We start from the raw sequence: 25,762 nt of genomic DNA, 5'->3' as shown, positions 1-25,762 counted from the left end.
TAAGAATGCTTACTACCTTAAAAAAGAAAAGAAACTGTAATTGATATTCTTCTGTCTAAAAGTGATTTCACCATTACTGCTGTGTCTTCTGTCTTGTATATAGATACCACCATTTCATAAGTTCTTCCATGTTTCTTTGACCTCTTAGTTTTCTCTGTCAGTCACAGAATTTGATCAGCTTATCTGTGGTCCACTCTTGCTTGCTTGGAATATGCTGCCCAGGAGATTATCTGTCATCTTTGTAAAGCAGAAATGTTGCTTACAGTTTAATCTATGCTGCAAGTGTGAAAGACATAAGACCACTGATTTCTTCTGTTCTCTACCTGAATGCATTCTATTATTGGCATTCTTTGTGAATTAATCTTTGTTTTTCAGATTTCCAACATAGGATTTTACAATAATCTAATATATCGTTGTTCCATCACAGCAGTAGAGAAGTTTCTGGCTGCTGTTTTCTTTTGTGTGTGTGTGTGTTGTGTTTTGTTATTGTTATTGTTGTTGTTGTTGTTGTTTGAGTGGTTATTTTATTTTATTTTTATTGTGTTGTTTTGTTTTATTTTCCCCCAAAAATCCTGGTTTAGTTGATTAGGCTGCAAATCTATCCAAGCGCTTCACTTTGATGGCTGAAAAATTACGACATCCCAGAAGAAAATCGTATTTGTGCTGTTTGTTTGTCATGCTTAAGCTTCACAAAACAACACAATGTGTATAAACCCAGGATTTATCCAAGCCATGTTATACAAGAAATTCTTAGGCACTTCTTAGCTTCATAGCTTTTGTATAAAAGCCTAATTTTACATGGGCTTACACTAGATGATCAGAATACTCATAACCAAAGGACAATCAAATTGCATCTGGCCTGAATTGTCAGCTCTCCTGACAAGGACCTACTTTCAAGTTTTTTTTAAGAAAACCTTTGGTGATGATATCACTCATTCAGTGTCACTTACTCATCAATGCTGCCTATTATTGTGACAACTTCTGCTGACCTACCAACATGGAGCCAAATCTAATTATGTTGGCTAGGTCTGCCTATAAACATTCACTCCTTTCTATCATCCTCCCATTTCTATGATGAAGGCGAGGATATAACCCTGGTGTCTCTTTAGGTAGCCTCAACTGTTCTGGTAAATACTTTCTCTTTAGCTCCATTCTGTGTTTGGCTTCCATGGAATGACCTAGAGAATCAGTCTGACTGCTTGAATACAGTGCTAAAGATGCCTTTAACTCAGAAGCATAACAAAACATTTAATTCTGTTACCGTAACTACACCTTACCATGTTCCCTTTTCAGGTAACCATCATTCTACTTTAACACATGAAGACATAGGAATTGTGATGTCCCACTCTTTTCATCTTGCTGTCCTTTAGTTGGATTTAGCTAGATCCATTGTATTGAATAATCTCTGCACCAATAGAGGGTACTGCAAACTTGGTTCAACTGACCTTCAATCCCATAAGCCATACCATATCAAAAAATAGTAGTTCAAACTACCTCTTACAAAATAATCTTCCCTGAAAGAAAACTGTTAAAATGACTCTGTTAAAAAAAAATCACAGTATTGCTTTGAATGAAGCCATAACATGTGTTAGAGCATTTTCAGTGTTTTAATTTTTTTGGCTCTGTTTAATTATCTATATTTTACTTATAACTCTCATCAGTTTTCCAGCTGGAGACTTTTGAATTAATTGCTATTGCTAAAGTACACTATACAACCATACAAAATATCACAAAGCAAAAAAAGTACAGAGAAGACCAGTGGTAGGCTCTGCACTTAATAGCTCCAGATTGTGGCTGCATGTGGTAGGCAAAAGGGTGGATGACCTGAGAAAATCCTCAAAAAAGATTCCAGGTCAGATGAATACATCCAAAGGCAGCAAACACATGGCTTTTAGCCAATTAAAAAAAATATTAGAATTCTAAGTGCACTTTGTCCTATTTGGATCATTTGTCTTTCAGTTTCTTTCCTCAAATTTATTCCATACACATTTTTTCCCTCAGATTTATGAACATTCTCATCTCCTTTCCTTTTACTTTCTATATTGTTAATGGCTTACTACACCAAGTAAACATGTGCTAAATATTCAAGATAGTATTTGACGTTCATTCTTTGTACATCCAACCCTTCTTCTGCTTGTTATATATATGATTTGTTTATATTTCTTATCCTCATAGCCTGTCTGAGTTAGGAATTTTTCATGCTGAATCTCAGGCACTTCCTCAATAAGCATGAAGAAACCTGTTACAGCAAAGGTGAAAAACATGTTTAAACAGATTTCTTCCTAAACCTTATTCTGGTGTTAACGGAAAAATTTAGCTTGAAATTAACTTTCAAAATTTTCTGAAGTGTGGAATTATTGCACAAAATGTGTGTTCTGCAGAATGTGGTATTCGAGTTTAAAAAAATAACTTATTTTCACTTCTACTTCTTATCATAGTTCATATGAGCCTTTCTGATATGGAATTGTCTGGACAGAGGTCTTAAATTTGGATTTACTTGTATACAGACAAAATGTTTTTTCTTCTCAGCATTTAGAGTTCCAACTGATATAGCTTTGAAACATTCAATTTACAAATTGTAAATGTCTGTATTTACCTAGGCTTTTAAGAAACTTTTTTGGAATATTTTAAACTCTCAGGGTTAAACTCTAGGAAAGGAATTAAAAAGAAAAATGACAGATTCTCTCTTTTAACCCCAGACAGGGAAAGGGGAAAGAATAAAGGAGAAAGACTTACAACTCAGAAATTAAAGTACAAAAGGGCCATTTATGAAATATATACAAATATATACAAAAGCAATATCACGTTCCCCCCACTGATAACATTTGTGTCATCACTGAAGCTGCAGGGCAGCTCTGGAAAAGTCCCAAGCTGGGCTCCTGGAGTCAGCAGCAGATGAAAGCTGGATGCAGGAACACAGATTCTGGGAGGCATGGATTTGGATCAAAGGCAGATGGAGTACTCCCAGGATGTCAGCCATGGATGAAGACAACTTGACCCTTGTGTTCCCTCAAATTTGTACCAAATATTGCATATATGAAATGCAACACTGGTCAATTTTGGTCACCTGTCTGGTCCGCTCCTCCACAAAGGAGGGTCACAGGTTTTATCCCCTTAATCCCTTCTGTTTCTGGAGCATAAAATGTATTTCAGAACCAAGCAGTGGCCTTGTTTCTGCCTAACAATCTCCAGCAGTAACTATAGATGTGGAGAGTTATAACTCCTAGAAGCAGACACTGACTGAGAAACATAACATTAATTTCCGTTTAAGTGCAATTAAGTGCAGTTTCTTAGAAGAGACTTAACCAAAAAGTAAAACTACTAGAAAAAAAAAATTGGTTCTGTCCCGGCTCAAAACAGGAGAGAAACCTTTCTCAGGATGGAATATTCAAATTGTATTAAAAATTTAAGTATTTGTCTTCATTAATGCCTAAAGATGGATAAATAGCTAAGCTCAAAAGGAAAGAAAGAAAAAAAAAAAAATAGGGTATGAAATCCCCAACAGACAGTGCAAAAAACTGTCAATGGATTTGCTTATGTGCTTACCCAATGCAAACTATATACCAATACTAGAGTATCTTTCCTACTTTGGCCATATACAATAACACTCTATTGCTATCAACAGAGATTGCTGCAGAAAAGAAATTTTTCTGCCTAATAAAAATAAATAAATAATTATCTGATTTTTTTTCTTTGATGAGAAATAAAATTAAAAGATAAATTTAAGGAAGCCTTATTCAAGGGAATGGAAAGAGTTTCCAGTTTGCTCCTGACTATGCTATTAAGTCTCTCTCTGAGCATCTATCCAGTCTGTAGAGACAGAAGTCTTTGAGGAGTCAGGGATTAATTGATAGGAATCACAGCGTTTCCTCAGAATTGTGAAATTATTTCAAATCAGAAATTTATGAGAGAACACTGCTCCTTTGAAAAATTTTCTTCTACTACCAGAAAGCATCTATATAGGGTATGTATAATCAGATATTAAAATTAAATATTTGTAATTTAAAAGTAATTTTCCATATTATGTAAAGGAAAGTATTAATAATTTCCAGATAAAATAATACTTCCCCACTGGAATGTTTAAAGGCATCTTCAAGAGCTGCAGCTCTATTTGTTAATGGATTGTTGAATAGATGTTAAATTTTCCTCCCAGTTAAATTCAGAATTACCTTTCATGTGTAACTAATATGTGAATAAACATCTAGGTTTATTCTACTCTCTCTGTCTTGGCATGAACACTTCAGAGAGTGACCTTTGCAAACACTGGCTCAGAATATAAATGGACACTGACTTTCAAAGCTTTCAACAAAGTTAGCACACATAGTATATACTGCTATGAAATTAACAGTTCAGCCAGATGGTTTCTACCTGCAAGCTCTGCAATAATTACAACAACCTCATCATATTCCTGGTCTTTCATCACCTTGAATATTTTTATTGCAGTTGTGCAGACATCTTTAAACATTTCACCTTAAAGAGTGAAACTTTCATTTGGGTGAGAAATTCCATCACAAAACTGCAAATGGAGGAAATGAATAATCTCATATTAATTCTAAGTTTTTTAAGTTCCTCACTGCCACTTGTACCTTGCCAGGGAGATTGGTAATATGCTTAATGGCTCAAGAGAAATTTTGAGATGCCCTGAACATGGCACTCTCATCAAGCATACTGCAAGTTAGGACTTTTGGAAGCTATTCATACTCATCAAAGTTGACATCAAAACAATCTCAACACTATAATGGAAGTATCATCCAGTTTTTCCTCCTTATAAGATATTTTTCATTATCCTATAGCAGTGGAAAGGCAGAGGAAATCACTCTGTCATTCTCCATCAATATGGCTTAGATTAGAACCATTATAATTCTTTAGTTCTGTCCCAAATGCATTTATAATCAAGTTTTTAAAAGCATGCTCACTGGGAACCCATTTTAATTCAGACAGTGTACTGAATATCTGCATAAGAGTGACACTAACTAGACAGCCACCCTGCATACAAGTGCTCATTTAATTTGTGAATGTTAGAAAACAAACTGTGTGCCTAAAAGAGAGCTTTACTTGATCAACTGGTGCAGTGTCACAGAGGTTAATCTGTAGTGAGCAATGTCAGTTTCTGATGACCAGTGTCCATCTGAGGTACACTTCAGGGGTTCCTGCTTTGGCCTAGCTTTAGAGTTATCCTGTGAAGGGCTGCAGATTACTAGAGAAGACTCCTTGGGTGCATTTTTCAGATGGTTCCTAAGGCAATTTGGTTCATTTCAGACATACCCATAACGTGAATCAAAACACAGTAGGGTATGGTAGAATAAGTCTCTTCTGAGGCATGTTCCTAATTTGAATTAGAATGGTGCTAGAGAGACACTCAGAGATGATGTATTTACTCACCCCCAGAACTACTACAGGGGATGAAAGAATTTAAAGCAGTCCTGAGGAGAAGGACTTGGGGGTACTGGTGCATAAGAACCTGGACATGGGCTGGCAATGCACGCTTGCAGCCTAGAAAGCCAAACGCATCCTGGCCTGCATCAAAAGAAACTCCACCATCTAGCTGAGGCCTCCAATTCTACTCCCCTCTTTTGAGACCGTACCTGTAATACTGCATCCAGCTCTGGAGTCCTCAGCACAGAAAAGCCATGGATCTGTTGGAGAGGGTCCAGTGGAGGGCCACAAAACTAACCAGAGGACTGGAGTACCTCTCCTATGAAGAAAGGCTGAGAGAGCTGGGTTGTACATCCTGGAGAAGATAAGGCTCCAGGGAGACTTAATAGAGACCTTTCAGTACTTAGATGAAGCTTATAAGAAAGATAGTCCTGTAGCAATAGTCCAGGGGGTAATGGTTTTAAATTAAAAAAGATTTAGATTTAGATTTAGACTAGATCTTAGGAAGAAACTTTTCACACTGTGTTGAAAGCCCAGTCCCTGGAAACATTCAAAGTCAGGTTGGAAGGGACTTAAGCAAAGAAGAGATACTGCGAACCCTGAAGTCCTCTATAATGTCAGTGAAAGCACACACTCCAGGTTAATCTATATATTTGGACCAAGGAGATTTAATTCAAGTTTTTCCGTACTGCAACACATGCCCTAAAACTGAGGAAGCAACTTATTTTCTTTGGTCAGTGTTTCATCACTTATAAAATGAATAAAATACTCTTCTGTGCACATTAGTTGTAAGGATAAATAAGTTTAAGACTGTGAAATGAAAGACACATTACTTCAGTGGGCTTATTACAAGAGTTATACTTAGACATGGAACAGTGAAGAAAACTGGAACAAACCCCAGAACGATTCCTACTACTGGATCTATTTGACAAGACAATTTTTAAGTCTTCTGACTAGCACTTTCTTATTTCTACTCTATTGCTGTGTGAAAGAGATAGAAAAACATCTAGTGACATTGGAAAAGGGTTCTTCAACCTTCTTCCTAGGTCAGCTAGATTTAGTCCTTTAATTGGAGCTTTGGAGGGCAAATAGGGAAATTCACCGTTTCCAGAGTGTTGTTAGGCTAAATAAACAGTAAAACTGCAGAAAATATTCTCCTTTTAATCTCTTCCCTTTCTAATACTTCTAGCTCTTGATTGTCACAAGAATATGTAGGAAAAAAAGAATACCAGGAAGAAGTGTGATTATATGGATTGTAAGTGGATTATATCCTTTTAAATATCAATACATCATATGCATTCACCCACTGAATAATGCTTGCCAGCCAGCTGCCAAGTTGTTTAAAGTCATGCTAACAACCCATCAATTAACAACTAGAATTTCTGCCTTCTGGTATAAAATACTTTGTCTCACTCCCACCTGAATTCACTCCACATTAGATCATTTCAGCCTAGCTGTAATTTACTAGATGGAAAAGTAATATCCATTGTATTGACTTGATTTAATACATCAGTTTTAATAAGTCATATGAGGAAAGTTCAAGTCAGCCCGTACTAACTGCCAGATGAGAGGATCCAGAGGTACTGGTTTCTTTCATAAAACTATAGTAACTCTTTTTATTTAATAATCTTGGAAAAGATGTTCTCACCTCTGTCTAAGCAGCTCGCAGGGGTAGCCAGAGGGGAGACGCTTGGTAATACAAAGTGACAATATTAGAGATAATGAGTTATTAGAAAGACAGGAACTTCTCAGAGGTTTCTGATTGCATTTACATTATCTGTGGCACTTATGATCCAGGATGCTGTTGAACCCTTCATTGTCAGTAAAGGTGAAGAAGAAAGGCTTAGTGTTTGCCATGACTGTGGATAAAAATCACTTGAGAGGAATCATGTGACCAGCTAAGTCTCTGCAGTCTATTAATGCTGGGAATACCACTATGAATGGACCTGATGCTCTGCAGGGTGCAAGGCTCATGAAAAGCTACTTATGACCTTTCTCCATATTAACGTTATAGGACTCTGTGCATATGGCAGGTATAATCTCTCATCACATCTTTCAAAGAAAGCAAGTGTGAGCATATGCTTGCCTTTCTTTTTGACAAAGAGAATAGAACAGCCTGCCTCTTTTTCTCACTGTTTTGTAAAGCCTTTATAGAAACTGTGATAAAATGTTTTACAGGAAGAGAGGCAGAATAAAGACCAAATGTTTTATAGAACTTGTGATAGCTACTCTTACACAGATAGCTAAGGGGAAATGACACACGGTATGGTGATACAGAAAGTAAAAGAACAAACACGCTGAAACTCTAAAGCACTCAGATGCAAGTGTTCTTCTTTAGCCTGAAGAGAGCACAGAATGGAGATGAGCTGTGCTGAGCAGGGGGAGGATTTGGTTGCAGGATAAAGTTAAAAAGGAGGGTTATGGGGTGAAATACAAAGAGAGGAAGTAACTCAGTAGGAAGACAATTTCTGGAGCATGGGGCAATGTAAGTAAAAAGGTGTCCTCTGTTTGCAGAGATTTCCAGAGGAAAGGCAATGCTGGAAGTCCATGCTGAGAGCTTGTTCTGTGCATGGACAAAATTCTGATTTTGTTTATTCTAAGGCTAAATCCACTGAATCTGATTCACATCTTTTTCACTGTTGTTATACAGATACTATTTCTTGGATTTATCCTGGTGTAAGCATCGAAGTACTTCTGGATGTAACGTAGGCTACTTTCTCATGTGCACGACTTTTAAATTTAAAAGGTTTTGGTTGGATGCAGGTACCACTGCCCATTTTTACTATATGAGTGGATGGATATCAAGTTTACTCATGTTTCCAGTATGGGTGCTTGGGACTGTTATTCAGAGACTCACATTCTGAAAGTGAACTCTCTCTGTAAACACTGTAATCAGCAATGGCATACCAAAATACTCATGGGGAGAAAAAACCCCACAAAACCTAAGAAAGTATTTCAATTTTACAGATAATACATCCTAAGTGAATTGAAAAACTTGGATTTAAGAATTTTTTAGACATTACTAAATATATATTGCCTTTCCTTGTTTGTTTATAAGAGAAATCTTACACCAGAAAATTAATCTCCCTATTAGTGATTAGGCTCAGTCTTGTAGTCCTTTTGTAAATACAAGTTACAAAGCATCTTAATCAATTTGTCAAAGTAGCTGGGTGGCTTTTTCTACACAAGCTACTTCCAGTGGATCCAAACTCAAAACTAATGAGTTATTCCTGTGAGATTTTTGCCCAATATAGCTAACACTGTTGAGGACTCTGTATCGGTTTGTCACTATCTTTTTAAGGTATGCCTGCACCTTCAAATATAGGTGTGAGTGCAGATTTTGTGGCTATATTCAAACTTGATTTCAACTGGATGGCTTTGCAGGTGGCAGTAGACTGCACTGACCTCAGGTCAGTTTATCTGCCTGAATATTATCCCCAAGATGCTAATGAATTTAGATACCTGGATTGACCTTTATGCTATAGCAGTAACAATATCTGAGCTTACTGTAGTTTAGTTGGATGGTGTCTGTAAGATGCTTATTCCATCCAAGTGTAACCTTTGGATCAAAAGTGCAGATGTGCCAACACTAACAAAGAAGTGACTACATGCAATGAAAGAAACAATAGCAGGTCTTGATTGAAAGAGTTTTTAGAGGATTCTTTCAAATTTCAAAAGAATTTGGGTTCAAGAGTCTTTCTTCTAAAATATACAACAGCCAAGATAGCTATATAACCAAAAATAGTTCAGCACTCAAAATGCTTTATTTGCAATATACTTACATGCTTTTATTGATATCAGTAAACATCTGTGTTAAGATAGGAACAGCTTTTCAAGAATATAATGGTAGTTTCTTGGAAATTAATTATATGTACTTTTAAATTGCCTGGCAGTTGGGGAAAAATTTGATCTCTTATTTTTTGCCCACTTTATTGTTTTTGTGCAATAAGAACAGTTTCAAATGATTGTTTAATAGCTAAAATATTCTCATAATTTGCATTGGATATAATCATGCTCCTTCAAGTTATGCAAGGTAACTATGCATAGATTCTATGCACTTAGATTCTTATATGGTCCCAATCGGTAATATAATTAATTTATTTCTGTGTAAAAATAGAAACCATTAACAACTTTCACTTTCTTTCTGCTTTCTCACCCTGCAGAAATAATTAGTTATGTTCTTTAGGGGTGGGTGAGAGAAATGAAGTGAAAGGTTTTATTTCATAAAGAGCCTCAATATTTTTTTAAACTTGGATTCATTGTAATACAAAATTAAGAACAGGCAGGTTTACAGTCTCCATGAGAAGGTCTGAGGCCTCAGTTCCCATGGTTTCTATATAGAGATTGCTGAATTTCCTGGGAATTTGCTGTTTTTCTGGGAAACAGTTCTGAGTCTGAAAGTCCAGCAGTCCAGAGTAGCAAATAACAACAGTTATAAGATATTTTTTTTTTTATTTTTGGAGGAGAGGCAAAACCAGAGACACAAGCTGCGAATCTGAATCTGAGACCTGCGGTAATTTTAATTTGTTCTCAGCTTTTAAGGCATTTTTAATAAAAATTCTCTCATTCCGTAAGTTTTCACTTCTGATAAACAATGTAATAGTTCCATCAGAATAAAAATGTTGTAATAAACCATGCCTTCAGAGAAAACCAATCTTGAATTTAGTTGGAGTTAGTATCATAGAAAGCTCGTAGTATGAGTGAAAATAAGTGAATAAAATTTCATGTAATGCAAGACTCAATGTGAACAAAATATGATGACAAGAAACAACACTGAGCAATTGATCCAGCAGATCTGCATAACCTGTTCTGAGTCTGAGGTAAAGTCGAATTCTGTCTGAGCATAAGCTTCAGATGTTTTCCCATGACAATAACTTCAAAATATATATTTTATATAAATAATTTTAATATGTTGTATGTATAAATATATACATATCTCCCAATTAAGTAAAGTGGTAAAATGTGGGAAAACCAGAAAACTGGTCTGAAACATGAACATTTAAAAATATTACATGGCTTGTGTGTATTTGTCTTTCAGAAGCTACATGTTTTTGTAGATTTCCAGAGTTTTTGTTGACAGAATGAATATGCATATATTTATGTTTCCTGGGAAAAAAATATTTCAATGCAAACTATAACCTCTACTATTTACTATTATAGGAAGACAGTGCTGACATTTCTGACTCAAACCACAGGGATAGGGTAAAAAGGGAAAAAGGATTTTAAGGATTTCTTGCAGACTCTGATAGAAGTCTGATCAGCCTATGACAAGAACATTTTTCCCCCAGTATCACAAACTTGTTTTGATGGATACTACACTATGACAGACCATTTGGTTCACTATGATATGTGGATTTATATCCTCCTTCAAATATGCCCTTTTGTCCTTTGATATTATTTATTTATCACAGCAGTAACCCTCTTTCATTTTTAATAAAATAGTACTTACTCAAAAGTGAGACTGATGCAATTATTTACTGTAAATTGTGTACCTTTCATCCTTTTCTTTTTTTTTTTTTGTCAAATCATTTATAAACTGATTTTTATCAGGTGATTAACCTTTTGCAGATGCTAAGAGCTATCCAGATGAATTATCTCACTGACCATAATGGAGCTTACTATGTGCATGTGAGTGTTCACAAATGTGAACAGGGAATATACAAACTGACCTTGTGACTGTTTTTATTTGTCAGTTTGCATAAATGTAATTTCTATTTATATTCTTGCAAAACTGTCCCATTTACTATCTGCCATCTGTGATATGTTGTCATCATAATGACTGCATTTTAAAAGGCAAGTGCATTATAGGTTTTAAAATGTTCATGAAACTTTGTGTCTGTAGCATAGCAAGAGGAAACAAAATTAAATTGTTGTTTTAACACATACAATTTACATGGAAAAGAAATATTATTTTTCTACCTTCTTTGATATGAGGTCACTGATAAACATAATAACGTGGGTCACATCTTCCCTTTATTGTATTATAGAACAAAAAAATCTTGGCTGTCTCTAATGAAAGATTGAAACCGGAAATTTTGAAACAATGCTGAATATCCATACTCCATACTAGAATCTCATAACTGTGATGCCCTGACATGTTGGGTAGAGGTAGTAAGAGACATGCCTGGATCAGCAGGGAGCTTCTGAAGAAAGCCTCGTGGAAGAAAGAAATTTACAGCTCATAGAAGAAGGAACATGTCACCTGGCATAACTATATGGATGTTGTCAGAGTATGTAGGAAGGCAACAGGAAAGGCCAAAGCCCTCATTGAACTGAAACAGGCAAAGGAAGAAAAAGGAAACAAGAAGAGCTTCTTCAAATATATCAGTAGTAAAAGGAAGAGTGGGGAAAATGTGGGCACGCTCCTGAGTGAGGCAGGAGCCCTGATAACAGAAGATGTAGAGAAGGCAGTGTTGCTGAATGCCTTGCTTGCTTCAGTCTTTACTCCTGAGACCAGCCCTTGTGAACTGCAGACCCTGAATTTAAGAGAGAAAATCTGGAGGGAAGACTCTACATTAGTCAATGAAGACTGGGTTAGAGATCATGTAAACTGCATATACACTAACCCTTGGGGTCTTATGGGATGCACCCAAGAGTGTTGAGAGAACTGGCTGATGTTATTGCCCTACCATCATTTTGGAGACAATGGCAAACAGGAGAGGTGCCTGAGGACTGGAAGAAAGTCAGTGTCACTCCAGTCTGCAAAAAGGGCTAGAAGAAAGATCCAGGTAATTACAGACCAGTCAGCCTCACCTCCATCCCTGGAAAAATGATGGAGCAGCTTGTTCTGAAGCTCTAAGCACATGGAAGAAAAGAAGTTTATCAGGAGTAGTCAGCATGGATTCACCAGGGGGAAATGATGCTTGACTAATCTGATAGCCTTCCATGATGTGACTGAATGGGTAGATGCAGGGAGACCCGTGGATGTAGTCTACCTTGACCTTAGCAAGGCTTTTGACACAGTCTCCCGTAACACCCTTTTGAGCAAGCTCAGGAAATGTGGGATAGAAGAATGGACAGTGAGATGGATTAAGAACTGGCTACACAATAGAGCCCAAAGAGGGGTGATCAATGGTGCAGAGTCCAGCTGGAGACCTGTGACTGATGGAGTCCCCCAGGGATCAGTGCTGGGTCCAGTCCTGTTCAACATCTTAATCAATGACCTTGATGTTGGGCAGAGTGTCCTCTCAGCAAGATTGCTGATGACACAAACCTGGGAGGAGTGGCTGATTCACCTGAAGGCTGTGCAACAATTCAGCAAGATTTGGACAGACTGGAGAGCTGGGCCAAGAGGAACTTAATTAATGAGCTTTAATAAGAACAAGTGCAGAATCCTGCACCCGGGAAGGAATAACAAAATGCACCAGTACAGGTTAGGAGGGGATCTGCTAGAGAGCAGCCCCATGGAGAAAGACCTTGGAGTCCTGGTGGACAACAAGTTATCCATGGGACAGCAATGAGCCCTGTGGCCAAGAAGGCAAATATTATCCCTAGGTATGTTTAGAAGAGTGTGTCCAGCAGATTGAGGGAGGTTCTCCTCCCCCTTTTCTCTGCCCTAGTGAGACCTCACCTAGAGTATTGAATCCAGTTCTGGGCTCCCCTGCTCAAGAGGGACAGGGATTTACTTAAGAAAGCACAATGGAGGGCTACAAGGATGATTAAGGGACTGGAACACCTGCCTTGTGAAGAAAGGCTGGGGGACCTGGGGCTTTTTAGTCTGGAGAGGAGAAGGATGAGAGGGGATCTAATTAGTTTGTATAAATATATAAGAGCTGGGTGTCAAGAAAGAAAGGACAAACTCTTCTCACTTGTGTCCTGTGAAAGGATGAGAGACAGTGGATTCAAGATAGACCATGGGAAGTCCTACTTCAACATGAGGGAGAATTTATTTACTTACAGAGCTCTGGAACAGAGACCCCAAAGAGATTGTGGAGTCTCCTTCTCTGGAAACTTTCAAGACCCATCTGGATACATTTCTGAGTGACCTGCCCTAATTTTGGTCCTGCTCTGGCAGGGTGGTTGGACTCAGTGATCTTCAGAGTTCTCTTCCAACCCTTGATATTCTGTGATCCTGTGACACTGGACAATTTTAAGACTTAGCTTGACAGTGTGCTGGGCCACTGCATTTAAACCATGTTCCTACCTAGAAAGGTCGGGCCAGGTGATCCTTGAGTTCCTTTCCAACTTGGCATTCTATGATTCTATGATTCACATTTTTTTTTTCCTTTTCTTCAGATTATCTTGTAAAATTGGGAAATTATATATATATATATATATTAAGTTCAGCTATCAGTTTAAAATATGCAAACTCCCGTGACAATGCTGCATTTAGTTAAATCCTCCACTTTGATGTACCCTCCAGCTCTTTTCATCTCATCATAATAAGTATTAAATTGGAAGAACTGTTGAACAGAATGACTGCAACTGAATATTTTGGAATTTAGGTTACTCTTCAAAGAACAAATTATTTTTGACCACTGACTTCTATTAGAAATTAAATCTGTCACTTTAAAATATGCACCACTCTAGCTTCCTTATTTATTCTAGGGTTTTTTATTTAAATTCATCATGAATGACAATAATATCTGAATCAGGTATAATGTAAAACCTAGATCTCTAGAATTTCCTCTGTCCTACTTACCTCCAATGAAATCACTGGGTTTTTTTCTACTCAGGCTCATGATGCAATAAAAACTTCTTTGGCAGTTGGACAAGAAGAGAAAAAATTCAAGCTAAGAGGTAAAAGAATAAATCTATAGGACAAGATTATACACTTTTTGAAACAATAACAGTCCCTCTCAGAAACTTAATTCTGTCAAGCAATTTACCGGGGCACCCTAAATAATGAAAACATTTTTTAGTTCTGAGGAAAACTACATTAAATTAAATAATCAGGTAATTTAGTAGATTGGTGAGAGAGACCAAGGTTTCATGAAGCTCATATATAGGGGCATAATCACCTCCCTTGACCTGCTGGTCACACTTCTTCTGATGCAGCCCAGGTTATGGTTGGCTTTCTGGGCTGCAAGTGCACATTACTGGCTCATGTTGATGTCCTCATTAACCAACACCCCCAGGTTTTTTTCCTCAGGGTTGTTCTCAATCCATTCGCACCTCAGCCTGCATTTGTTCTTGGGATTGCCCTGGTAATAATTATCCAGGTGCAGGACCATGCAATTCACCTTGTTGAACTTCATGAGATTGTCATGGGTCCATCTCTCAACCCTGTCAAGGTCCCTCTGAATGTCCCCACTTCCATTCAGCATGTCAACCACACTATACAGCTTGGTGTCATCAGTGAACACCAGTGCACTTTATCAACTATGCAACACGAGATTTATTATTACTTTATTTATCTTTAACATTACATAGGATGAAACGTTACAGAAAGTTTAAAATCACATTTCTGTTCACAGTTCTGAGAAGAAGGAGAATGGGAGTACTTAAAAAGCAGGTTGGATTTGTAAACTGGAATAGCAACTGAGAACTACCTGGCTTTCATTTACTGTTTTATTTAGCATATATTTTAATTCTAGATACAGTACTGCAGCATACCGTATCTTAGTATATGCCATTCTTTTTGTCAGCAGTAAGGATATGCAAAAGCATACAAATATATTTCTATATATTTTGTGATCTGTTAATTTAAATGCTAATTTTAAGTGTAATTACTTTCAGTATGTTTTATTTTGTAAATTTTCCTAATTGTATTCAAAGGTGTTCTTTCATCTTTTATGTATTTTTGGTTGGGGGTGCAGGAGAGAGGAAGGGAGAAAAGTAACAGAAGAGCTGGGCCTCAGGAAAGGTGGAAATAAATAATTTTATTTTTCTGTATATAGAACATGTAAATGTAGATTGCAAATATTACCAAGATTGTCCCTTTCAACTTGAGAAAATTATTAGAAAAAAAATCTGCAAAAGTTTTTCTTCAGATAAAATTTTTTCTTTGCCGTTTTCAGTTATCTTCAGAATGGAGACACAATTTTCAAAATTTCCATTTAAAATATTCTTTTTATGCAAGCTTTAGTGATATCAGATTTAACTAAGAAACAGTATTACAAAACATGAAAGAACTTACTCCCTGCTTCTTCTTGTTCCTCTGTTCAGCTATCAGTTCGATAACTGACATAATTCCCTGGTAGTCAGTGGCTTTTTTTTTTTTTTTTTTCTGAGATCCATGGCTGCTGGCAGGCAGCATTTCATTAAAATATGAACTTCTTAGCACTTCTTACCACAGGTTGACCAGACATTAGTTACAAGCTTACGTGATGAGACACAACTGGATTTCAATCTCAGTGCCATTTTTAATTGCTTAGATGCCCCCTGCATTCATGCATGAGCTTGACCATTGGTAATGCACGTATATTGTGAAAAGCAATCAATTTATTACAAAGTAACTATAGGAAGTATGCCTTTTAATTTTTTTGATATTAAGTTTATGAAATGGCTGGCAAACCAATTTACTCCCCTTAAAATCAAAACATTGCAGCATGCCAATGTGACAAGCAATTAGTAGCTGGAGAGGGTATACAGATATGTATATAAAGGCATGAGAAAACTGGTTTTTGCTTTAAAAATTCCAGATACAAAGCTACACAAGTCAAATAAAAGCTTAGACTAACTGTTCCTAACTGCATAATACTTTCTGATACTGATCTATTCTTTTGTAATCTGAATAAGCCATTTACCAGTTATGAAAAGTGCCAGTCTTCATCTGGGTGAATGGCAGAATACAAATTTCATGAAGTTCAAAAGACCAGGTGCAAGGGGGCAGTATCAAGAACAAACACATTTTGGAAGGAGAATGGATTGAGAAGGGCCCTGACAAAAACGACTTGGGGGTTTTAGCTGATGAGAAACTCAACACGAACCAGTAATATGCACTTGCAGCCCAGAAAGCCAAAGGTATCCTGGGCTGCATCAAAAGAAGTGTGACCAATGGGTCAAGGGCAGTGATTGTGCACCTATACTCTAATGAGACCCCCACCTGGGGTACTGTGTATACAGAAGGATATAGAGCTGTTGGAGCAAGTCCAGCAGAGGGCCATGAAGATGATCAGAGGTCTGGAGCACCTCTCATATGAAGGCAGGCTGAGAGTTGGGGTTGTTTATCCTAGAGAAGCGAAGGCTCCAGGGAGATCGTGTAGTGGCTTTCCAGTACCTGAAGGGGCCCAGAGGAAAGCTGGGGAGGGACTTTTTGAAAGGATGTGTAATGATAGGACAAGAAGTAATGGCTTTAAACTGAGAGTAGATAGATTTAGGTTAGACATTAGTAAGAAATCCTTTCCTGTGATGGTGGTGAGACACTGGCATAGGTTGCCCAGGAAAGTTGTAGCTGCCCCCTCCTTGGAAGGAGAATAGGACTTTGAGCAACCTGGTCTAGTGGGAGGTGTCCCTGGTTATGGCAGCGGGTGTGGGTCTAAGTGATCTTTAAGGTCCTTTTCGCAACAAATCATTCTGTTTCTATGACTTCAGAAGTCAACAGCACTACTTGTATCTTATAGCAGTCACAACAATTCCTGACGCCTCTCAAATCTAACAAGCAAACACAGTGAAAATGCATCTATGATCTGACTGAGAACCTCCCTAAAGTATCAAGAGAAGTAGCATTTTGCCAATGATGGATGTTTTTAAATGTTTGGTTGCATCAAAATACTTACTTAAAGCAGGTGCCATTTCAGGTGCTCTTTTGTCTTTCCTGAAACAAGAAAAAAGAAATCTTAACATAATCTTTTAAACATTAGTGTCTGTGCTTAAGGAAAAGAGTGGTTTCTGAAAGTTTTTCATTAAAGTGTTATGTGATACTGCCTCAGTCACTAGTAATCACATCCAAAGGAGATGTGACAGCCTTTGTGCTCCAGAAGGTCCTTCAGCCACATCTCCTTTGGTTCTGGAAGTGCAGCCAAGTGCTCATTGCATATGGCCTTGAGTGTCTGCATGGCTATGATTAAAGCACGATCTAAATTGATAAGGATGCTTTCTAATGGTAGAAAGAAAAGATATAAATGCCATGAAAAAGTATGATGTCTCTGCTCCAAAAAGCTGAAGATTGGAAAAAAACAAGTTCCATAAAACCAAATTACCATTTTGCTGTGATCAATTAATAATAATTATAACATACATAATTACAATGATGATTCACTTGGATGGGTGACTGCTGCATTGCCATGTTCTCTATAGTTTAATAGAGTGGGAGAACAACTGGGCTGTGACTGCTGGATTTATTTGCCACAGATTGTAGGTCAGGTCAGTATGAATAAAAGACACAATAAGAATGGATTTGACATGAAAGAAAGTTCTATTTTTTTTAAGGCTGGTACGTGAGAGGAAAAATGTTAAGCAATTAACATAGATAAGCACAGTAACATATTCTTAGATCTTCGTATTATGTAAAACACTTTTGAATTAATTCAAAGTACTCATAGTCTCTGCTTTATCTGTTAGAAAAAGTTGGAAGTATTTATCCATTTTGTTTAACTAGTTTTCTGTCTTTAAAAAGTTCTGTTAGATATCTCTTTGCAGCTATGTTTTTAACATATCTTTGATGGAGCCTGAAGCTAGGAGAAATTTAATTATCCCTCTTTTTCTCCTTCCTAATTTCTAGTAATAAAATAAACTTAGTGATTAAGGCCACAGAAGAATTGCTGGAATTCATAGCCAATCCCACCCTATCTAAAGTGGAAAAAACATGCTTCGTACAATCCTCATCAATGCAACGCCCAAACAGTCCTACCTTTCTAGTAATACTGAGTATCAAATGTAATTAGGAAACAGCAAAGCAAGATGAAAGAATAAACATAATCTACAACACACATCACGTTGTCACTTGGCATGCTGGTGCTGGCCCTGAAGAGCCTTTTCTCTGAGCAGATTTGACACCCCAGGGGTTGGAAGCCTGAGCTCCTACCGTAATACTGGCAGAGGGCTAAGCACACCAGCTTGGAGTTTAACACAGTGACTTGGGTATTTAGTTGCCTTAGGTGGACAAGCAAAAACATTCCTTGGTATCACAACTTCTACAGAGCTTTGAATCTTAATTCTGGATTTCAAAGAGACATGTTTTCCACAGCCCTGCAACCCTCCAGAGAATGGCTGCTTGCCATTGCTCTCCTTTACATGAGAATAGATGACATTTATTCATATAACATATGTCTGGCAAAACATCTCAGGACAATGGCTCTGTTGCTCTTCCTGTTGGAACTTTTGCCACTTGGTGGATAGGTGTTTATGATTTCTTGGGCCAAGGAGAAGATATGGAAAAAGAAACTTGAATTTTTAAAGAGTAATACAGTCTGTCGGTTAAAGCAGGTCCAAATTCTGATTTCTATTCTAAAATATGCAAAGAAGCAGACTGTATGTAGTAGCATGTACGCTTGTTTGCAGAGAACTAGCAGGTGAATGCCTTTGTGACTTTGCTGTTGTTTTCCATTACATTCTAAGTACATCACTGCCATAAATTCACTGTTTGATAGATGTATATGGGCCACTACAGCAATGAAATATACACAGAGAGAGCAAAATAGTGGCATTACGAGTATCCTATACCATAAGACAAAAGCACACTATCTCACCAGAGCCACTAACCTTTGAAGAGGAACAGCAATGTACTGCTTCTCTCCATCTTGTCTGCAGAGAATACCATAATTCATACCATAATTTTTCACTCTATAATTGGTCTTTGTATTTCTTTACACTGTGTCAAGGTTTGATACAGCTCTCACATGCAGTCACGGGAGGATAAGACAAAAACATTCTCAGTTTCCTTAGCATCCCTTATTTTCCTCCTACAAAGTCTCAGGAAAATGGAGTCCCAAAGAAATTAAATTCAAGCTGTCAAAGAAAATCAACCTCTACATTTACTTTACGTTTTCTACTGCTATTGTTTCTTAAGCTCTCCCTAGTGACTGACACATTAGTATAGATTTACTATTAATATGAAATATAACATAAAACTGGCTACAAAGTTTGTAACAAAACCTTTTTACTTGCAGTTTACTTATTCTCAGATGTCCTTGCCTCCAGTAATACATTTAGAAGTCTTTTTAATGTAGTCCTAGGGGTACCTTAAAAATTGAACTGACAGATTTTAGGAAAATATTGTATCTCAAAACATTAAACATGTTATTCCTGTATAAAACTGAGATGGCCAAAATAATAAAAAAGTTGAAGTTATTTCCTGTTATAAATTCTATTTTCATTTGATAAATAAAAAAGTTCAAATTGCAGCACCTATTGAGCATCTTTAAGTTCTATATCTAATAATTATCTAGTAAAGTTATATCAAACAACCCAAGACTTTGGTAAGATTTTTGCAGTTATTACCTAAGAATCAGATTTATCAGGCAGTTTCTTTGATGTATCATCATAACAGATCTTCAGCTTGAAGTTTACATCCTTGCTAAATCCTAATGATAGCTTTGCTTTACAAACAACAGGCTTGAAAGGTTCAGCATATAACAATGTAGTTTTTATTAATGACATTTACTCTGGTTTTCACGTGAATAAACACCTTTTTAACAAGACATTTAACGTTAGCTGATAACATCAGTATTAAGGAGGCAGATTTTAATAACCTCAAGCTTATATACACTAAAATTTTAACAAAAGGACTTTGAACCTCCTGAACTTATGGTGTTATTGAGAATTAAAAAAAGTTGCATATAAAATCTGTAGTGAAGTCCAGAAGATGTATTTCTTTGGCTTTTTGGTTTTGGCTTTCTGTGTTTTCATGTGGCACAACTGAGACTAGGTATTAAACTGTGATATCAAAGAGCAACTGTTTTACATAAAAGTGATCGAAAACAACTTGTCAGGCATCAAGAAGTCTTTGTCTTATTTCACAAAGACAGGAGAGAAAGAAAAAAAAAAGCTATATTTTAATCAGTAAGTGCTACAAATCAGCTAATTAAATGTACATCAAGAATACTTGTAGTGATTTATAACCAATTCATGCCTCGAAAAGCCTTTGACTGGGAAAGATAATTACTGCAAGAGTTGGTGAGGGCCTGTGACTTAATACGATTCATGCCATCATTTTAAATTTTCTAAAGCATAGCTATGAAGTTATGATACATCCTATACAAGAGAATGTGATTGTCCTATGAATCACTTAGGCTTGAAGTAGTCTCTGAGCCTGAGAAAATAAAATTTCACTATTTTAAATTGGACTCTAAGCCTTCAAGGCTTCATGGGAACAAAGAGAAATTCTTAACGTCTTTTTAAAAGTTTGGAAAGGAGCTTCTAGCAATTGAAACAAAGTTTTTAAATAGCTTTAAAAGATGGTTTTGTTTTGTTTTGTTTTATTTTCAGCATAAGCATCTAGATGCATTTTTAAGATCCCTGCTTTCAATCTTCTTCTCTAAGAGTTTTGCTCTTTTCAGAAAGACAAATGGGACTATTGTTAGAAAAGTTTTGTGTTGCAAATCACAAAGTTTGAATCTTGGTATAATGATACAAATAATGGTTGATTATTTTTTTTAAGTATTTCATGAGGACAGTAATCAGTAGCTATGGAACTTGGTATCAATAACATTTTTAGCAATATCATCATGATGTTATTCTTACAGCCCTATAAAGTACAGTATGTGTGTTCTAAGACAAGTGCTGTTGGCAATAATTTTTTTTCCCCTTGGAACAATCAAAACCATACTGAATTTAAATATAATTAAAAAATTATGAAAGGCTGCCTACCACCCCAACACATAATTTTGCAATGAAAAATGTTTGTAGGTGGCCCTTGTGGTAACATAGCAGTGCAATTGTACTTTTGTGGTAGAGTTATCAGCCTTTTATTTGACATATTTCTGAACACCCATGTAATTAGAAACACGAGTGTAACACATAATAGCCAAGGGCATCATAGGATGATACTGTACACAGGAGCACATTCCACGATATGAATTCCAGTCCCTAATATTTAGACTTTGTGGGAATGCATATGTATTCTCCAAGGTTCAGTATGAGCTGTCATGAGATTTGTAAATGCCTCCTGGCATTTGTCCTCTGATCACATATCACGCCATAATGATCTAATTCATCGTTATCACACACCTGATTAATGCAGGTGTAACTGAGGTGGTAGTGAAAGCCACTGTTTGTAAAGGGCAGTCACTTGATCTTGTAACACTTCAAGACAGAATCATAAAAGCTGATGCCTAGGAATACAGACAACAGTGCAAATCCCAGAGTAAGTCTTTACTACTGGGATGCATACTCTGTAGCATTTCCAATATCCCAGAGCAGTGATTCATACCCACTTTAGGGATTCATTATTTGGTTTCCCATTTGCCAACTGCAGTTATTAGTTTCAATAGCACTTTAAAAGTAGCAACCAGCACAATGACTTTTGACCCCTGGAACAAAAGGCTGTTCTCCTTTATAACTTTGGAGTACTGTCATAGAGATTGAAATAGGAAATAAAGCTTAACCTATCAGCAGTAATCAAATAAATTACACATTGTTAAATTAGTATGGTATGGGTCTCTAAGTCCTCATTCTGTATTTGTGCTGAGCCACAATTTGAGGCCCGGCCCTCAGAAGACTGGAGAAGGAAATAATCTCCCTATTCAAGGTCTCTCTCCTGTGAAGATTAATCAACTGGCATACCTTCAAAAAATCATCTAGAAATATGGATTTCAGAGTTTTGCAATGGATTTGTCCACTCTCTCTGTCCCAGAAAGGTTTTCCAAATTAGGGCACAAATTTTTACAGCTACTTAAGTCTCTGTATGAAAATAAAAAATTAAAATATTTTAAGTCCTTTATTTCACTTGAACTCTTTTCCTCTTTTGTTGTCAAAAGAAAATATTCCTCGTTCCTAGTAATCTGTTGTTTACATTTACCAGACCTTCTTAAAAGAAAAAGTGACAAAACCCACCTTTTCTCCTATGATGTGCAGATTCCACTGAGTTTTACTTCAAGCTGAGTATGTTTAACAAAAGAAGAAAACACTCAATGTAATTCAAAATCATGTTCTGGGTATGTATGCTTAAGTTCTTAATGCACTTCTGTGAAAATCAGTGTTTTTCTCTTTCTCTTTCATTTTTAAAAGAGTCTCTCTTCACCATTCACCAGAGTTAAACTATGCACTTGCAATTTCAGCATGATCAAAGGGATTCTGAAGAAAGAAGAGAGCCCCATTCTAAACTGTCATTGTTACTGACAATGGAGCACTCAGACTGCAAAAGTTAGATTGCAGCACTTTAAAATGATCACCTGTTCTTTTCTAAAAGTATAGAGGGAAGAAGTGATGGAACAAGCAAATCTGAATGAAGATTTTGAATAACCTGAAATGTGATAGAGTTCATATGTAAAGTTAAGGCTCAGACTTACAGAAAATGTAATTTGTGGCAGAATTCACATCTAACTTTAGGTGGCACTTTTCGGGGACATTTAGTTCCTTCTAAAATTTAATCTTGGCATCAGGCCGTCACTATTTCAAGACTATTCCTGATAACCTAATGTTATATGGACACCACTTTCTTCTTAGCAGAAAAGGAAAATTGCTTGAAGGATAAATCAAAAATCAGTCACGCTCCTAATATAAATATCAGTTTAAAATATTTAAAGAAAAAATGGTGTATAATAAACTCCCAGAATACTTGCAAATCATTACAACTATCTGCCTACATTCACACTATTTTGTAAACATGTCATTGCAGTTCAAGTGTTTGATGCTAAACATTTTCATGTCCCACACAATTTCATTTAATGGAGCAGATGTTTTAGGAGATCTTATGCCTGTACACATACAAGAATATTTAAGGAGTGATGACCTCCTTTGCTTCTGTTTATCCTGGTGGCATTACAGGCAGTTATACTTTTCCTAGTCCTATCTGTCTTATCTGTAGGGCAATTTCAGTTAGGAAACACTGAAACTATTGGAAACTATAGGAAACTATAAAATAAAAAAACAGAGAATAGGAAATAGAGAGTCTACATGACTATTTTTTGCAAATATGGTTTTTAAAAAGCATGTAATTTTTCATTGTCTGAAATTAATATATTGTGATTTAACCTAGAGAAATAAGAAAAGCATTGTGTGACCTTATCATGCTTTGATTATCAAAATGAATTATGTAAGTTAATTATATTTTCTCTAATTTCTAGATTTTATTTTCTCTTTTTTAACCCCAGGCTCCCAATACCAGCATAAATAAGACTTTCTTTGAGTTATCACACATGTTTTCCTAAGGGGTTAATTTCAATAGGCAAAAAATGTTAAAACACTTCAGAAAAGAAAAAAACAAAAACCAAAACCACACAAATTCCTGTGTCTTGCTAAAAAACTAATTTAGGAGAGGTTAAGTTTTGGGCTATAGCTTCATTATATGACTTCAAACTCACCATGCCAATGCCACTGATATTTTTTGTTTTGAACTAAAGTAAATATTTTTTCCAAGTAATTTCTTTGGTAGGCATTTTATTTCAGCTGTTGCTGTTTGGTTTTTTTTTTTTAACAATGGAACAACACTGTCCACTGATACAGTTCTGTTTGGAATTTGGTGTCCCCCTGGGACTCAGTATTTTAGAAAATAAAAATTATACCAGAAAATATTCTGGTATAAAATATACCATAAAATATTACAACCCAGCTGCAACTTACTTGTTCTTGGAATTACAAAAGATGAATCAACCAGTCTGATTTTGGCCACGATTTTGTGCAGCCAGTTGAAGAACAACTTGTAAGTGGTCTGTAACTGTGACGATTTAGCCATTTGGGCAGACCCAAAACCAGACCCAAAACCAGAGGACAGGATTGCTGTCTATTACCTCCCCTGCAACCTCCCAAGGGAAGATAAAAGGAGAATGAGGCTGAGAGACTTAAAAGTTGGAAATTAAAACTGGAACAGGTTTACTAGAACTGGGAAAAGGCAGTAACACATTGGATAAGGAAAAAATATAGAAATGTATACAAATATTATATATTTTATGTGCCCTCTATGCTGTCAGGGAGAGGTGCCTGAGGGCCCCTTGAAGCAGGGCCAACTCAAGAGAGGGCTCCATGGCTTTTCCCAGCACCTGATGAGTGTGGATGCTGAAGACCACATGGCAGGATTATGATAGAGAAGCACCGGGAAGAGTAGAGAAGAAAGGATGAGGAAAAAAAGGGCTTGAGCTTCTGGTCCTCGTGAATTTTACAGGGCATGGGCAGGAAATGAAAGGGAATATTGTCCCCTCTGAGTTCTGCCCTTCTCAGATACCTCAGGGTCTTAAGACCCTCCTTCTTTAGTTCTTCATACTCAAACTGTGATAGGAACTCAGTTTCTGAAAGCCATTTGTTGGATGACATGTCAATCACAGCATGCTAGTCACTGTTCAGGAGGAGTAACTCTATATTTCTCACTCCAAAAAAGCCCACAAAACCAAACACACAAAAAAAGAACAAAGGAAGATGGAAGGGAGAAAAAAAAAGGATAGGAATGAAATTACGCAATGAATTATTTTTCTATGCTTTATTTTCTGTCTCCTTTGTTTCTTTTTTTTTTTCCATGTTCTTTTCTTTGTCCCTTGATTTTTTGCTTTATCTTGCTGCTGTATTTTTTATCAATAGAATAATTATTTTTATGCCTGCATCTTTGCAAGTTCTATTTGGGGGCTGTTTCTCATAGAAAATAAAGATAAAAGCTAACCATGTTGCACATTTCTTCTCTGATTTCTTTCATCTTTGGGCCTCTTTTAGAAAATATTAATAGCATTAGAATAATATCTCCATCTTGTCTCCTCCATGTTTAATTGTTACCTTTTTTCTCTGACTTCAGAGATCCTGAAGTCCAAATCGATGTCATGATTTTTAAAATACAATTTAGTTGTCTGGCTCTGAATCTATTTTAAATTAAAGCAAGGAGTTTTTTAATATTGCTTGCAACTGCAGAATGCTAAAAGACTTTGAAGACTTAGGGTGGCAAATCATGACCCCACGGAGCACAGGTCCACATTTATTGCATGTTATACAGAATATCTTGGAAATGTCACATAGTACCAAATCATTATCACAAAAACCGTTGTTAATATTGAAAACAGTTAGAAGCCAAAAGTGAAAGTCTGTGAGATTTCTGACCAAAATTTTAAAAGGAAAGTGGTAGATTAGATATAAAGTAATTGGCATGAGAACAGTTTATGTTAAAACAGTAAACCTTATAAAACCTCAATGCCAAGTAACTATGACTAGAGCTAGACAAAGCGACTCGTGGGGTTTTATAGGGTATCAAAATTCAGTGCAGAGGATGTGATGCACTTGACACAATAGATTCATTGCTTATTAATATATGTCTGCTTGATGCATATGAACTTACAGAATATCTCAAATGTTAAATTCAGAAGGCTTGGACTCCCGGTTTCATCCTGTGCCCAATTTTTGCTGTGATTTTTATGTAAGTGATGAAGTT

General features: G+C 36.5%; 2 long non-coding RNA genes across 3 annotated transcripts in view; both read left to right on the top strand.

Annotated features, from left to right (window-relative positions):
• LOC139793156 (uncharacterized) overlaps positions 1–25,762 on the top strand; it is a 569,166-nt gene that overhangs the window by 327,579 nt on the left and 215,825 nt on the right. The gene's annotated exons all lie outside the window — the stretch shown is intronic.
• The window catches only part of LOC139793758 (uncharacterized), a 30,231-nt gene continuing 6,569 nt past the window's right edge, over positions 2,101–25,762 (top strand). Inside the window, exons 1-3 of one of the 2 annotated variants that reach the window (XR_011724778.1) lie at positions 2,101–2,253; positions 6,566–6,631; positions 22,220–22,352. This is a non-coding gene — a long non-coding RNA (uncharacterized lncRNA). The remainder of the gene's footprint in view (positions 2,254–6,565; positions 6,632–22,219; positions 22,353–25,762) is intronic. The other variant, XR_011724779.1, reaches the window with a different exon arrangement.

Source organism: Heliangelus exortis, chromosome 2 (genome assembly GCF_036169615.1).
Source record: "Heliangelus exortis chromosome 2, bHelExo1.hap1, whole genome shotgun sequence".
Lineage (NCBI taxonomy): Eukaryota > Metazoa > Chordata > Aves > Apodiformes > Trochilidae > Heliangelus > Heliangelus exortis.
This window is presented reverse-complemented; position numbering and strand designations above follow the sequence as displayed.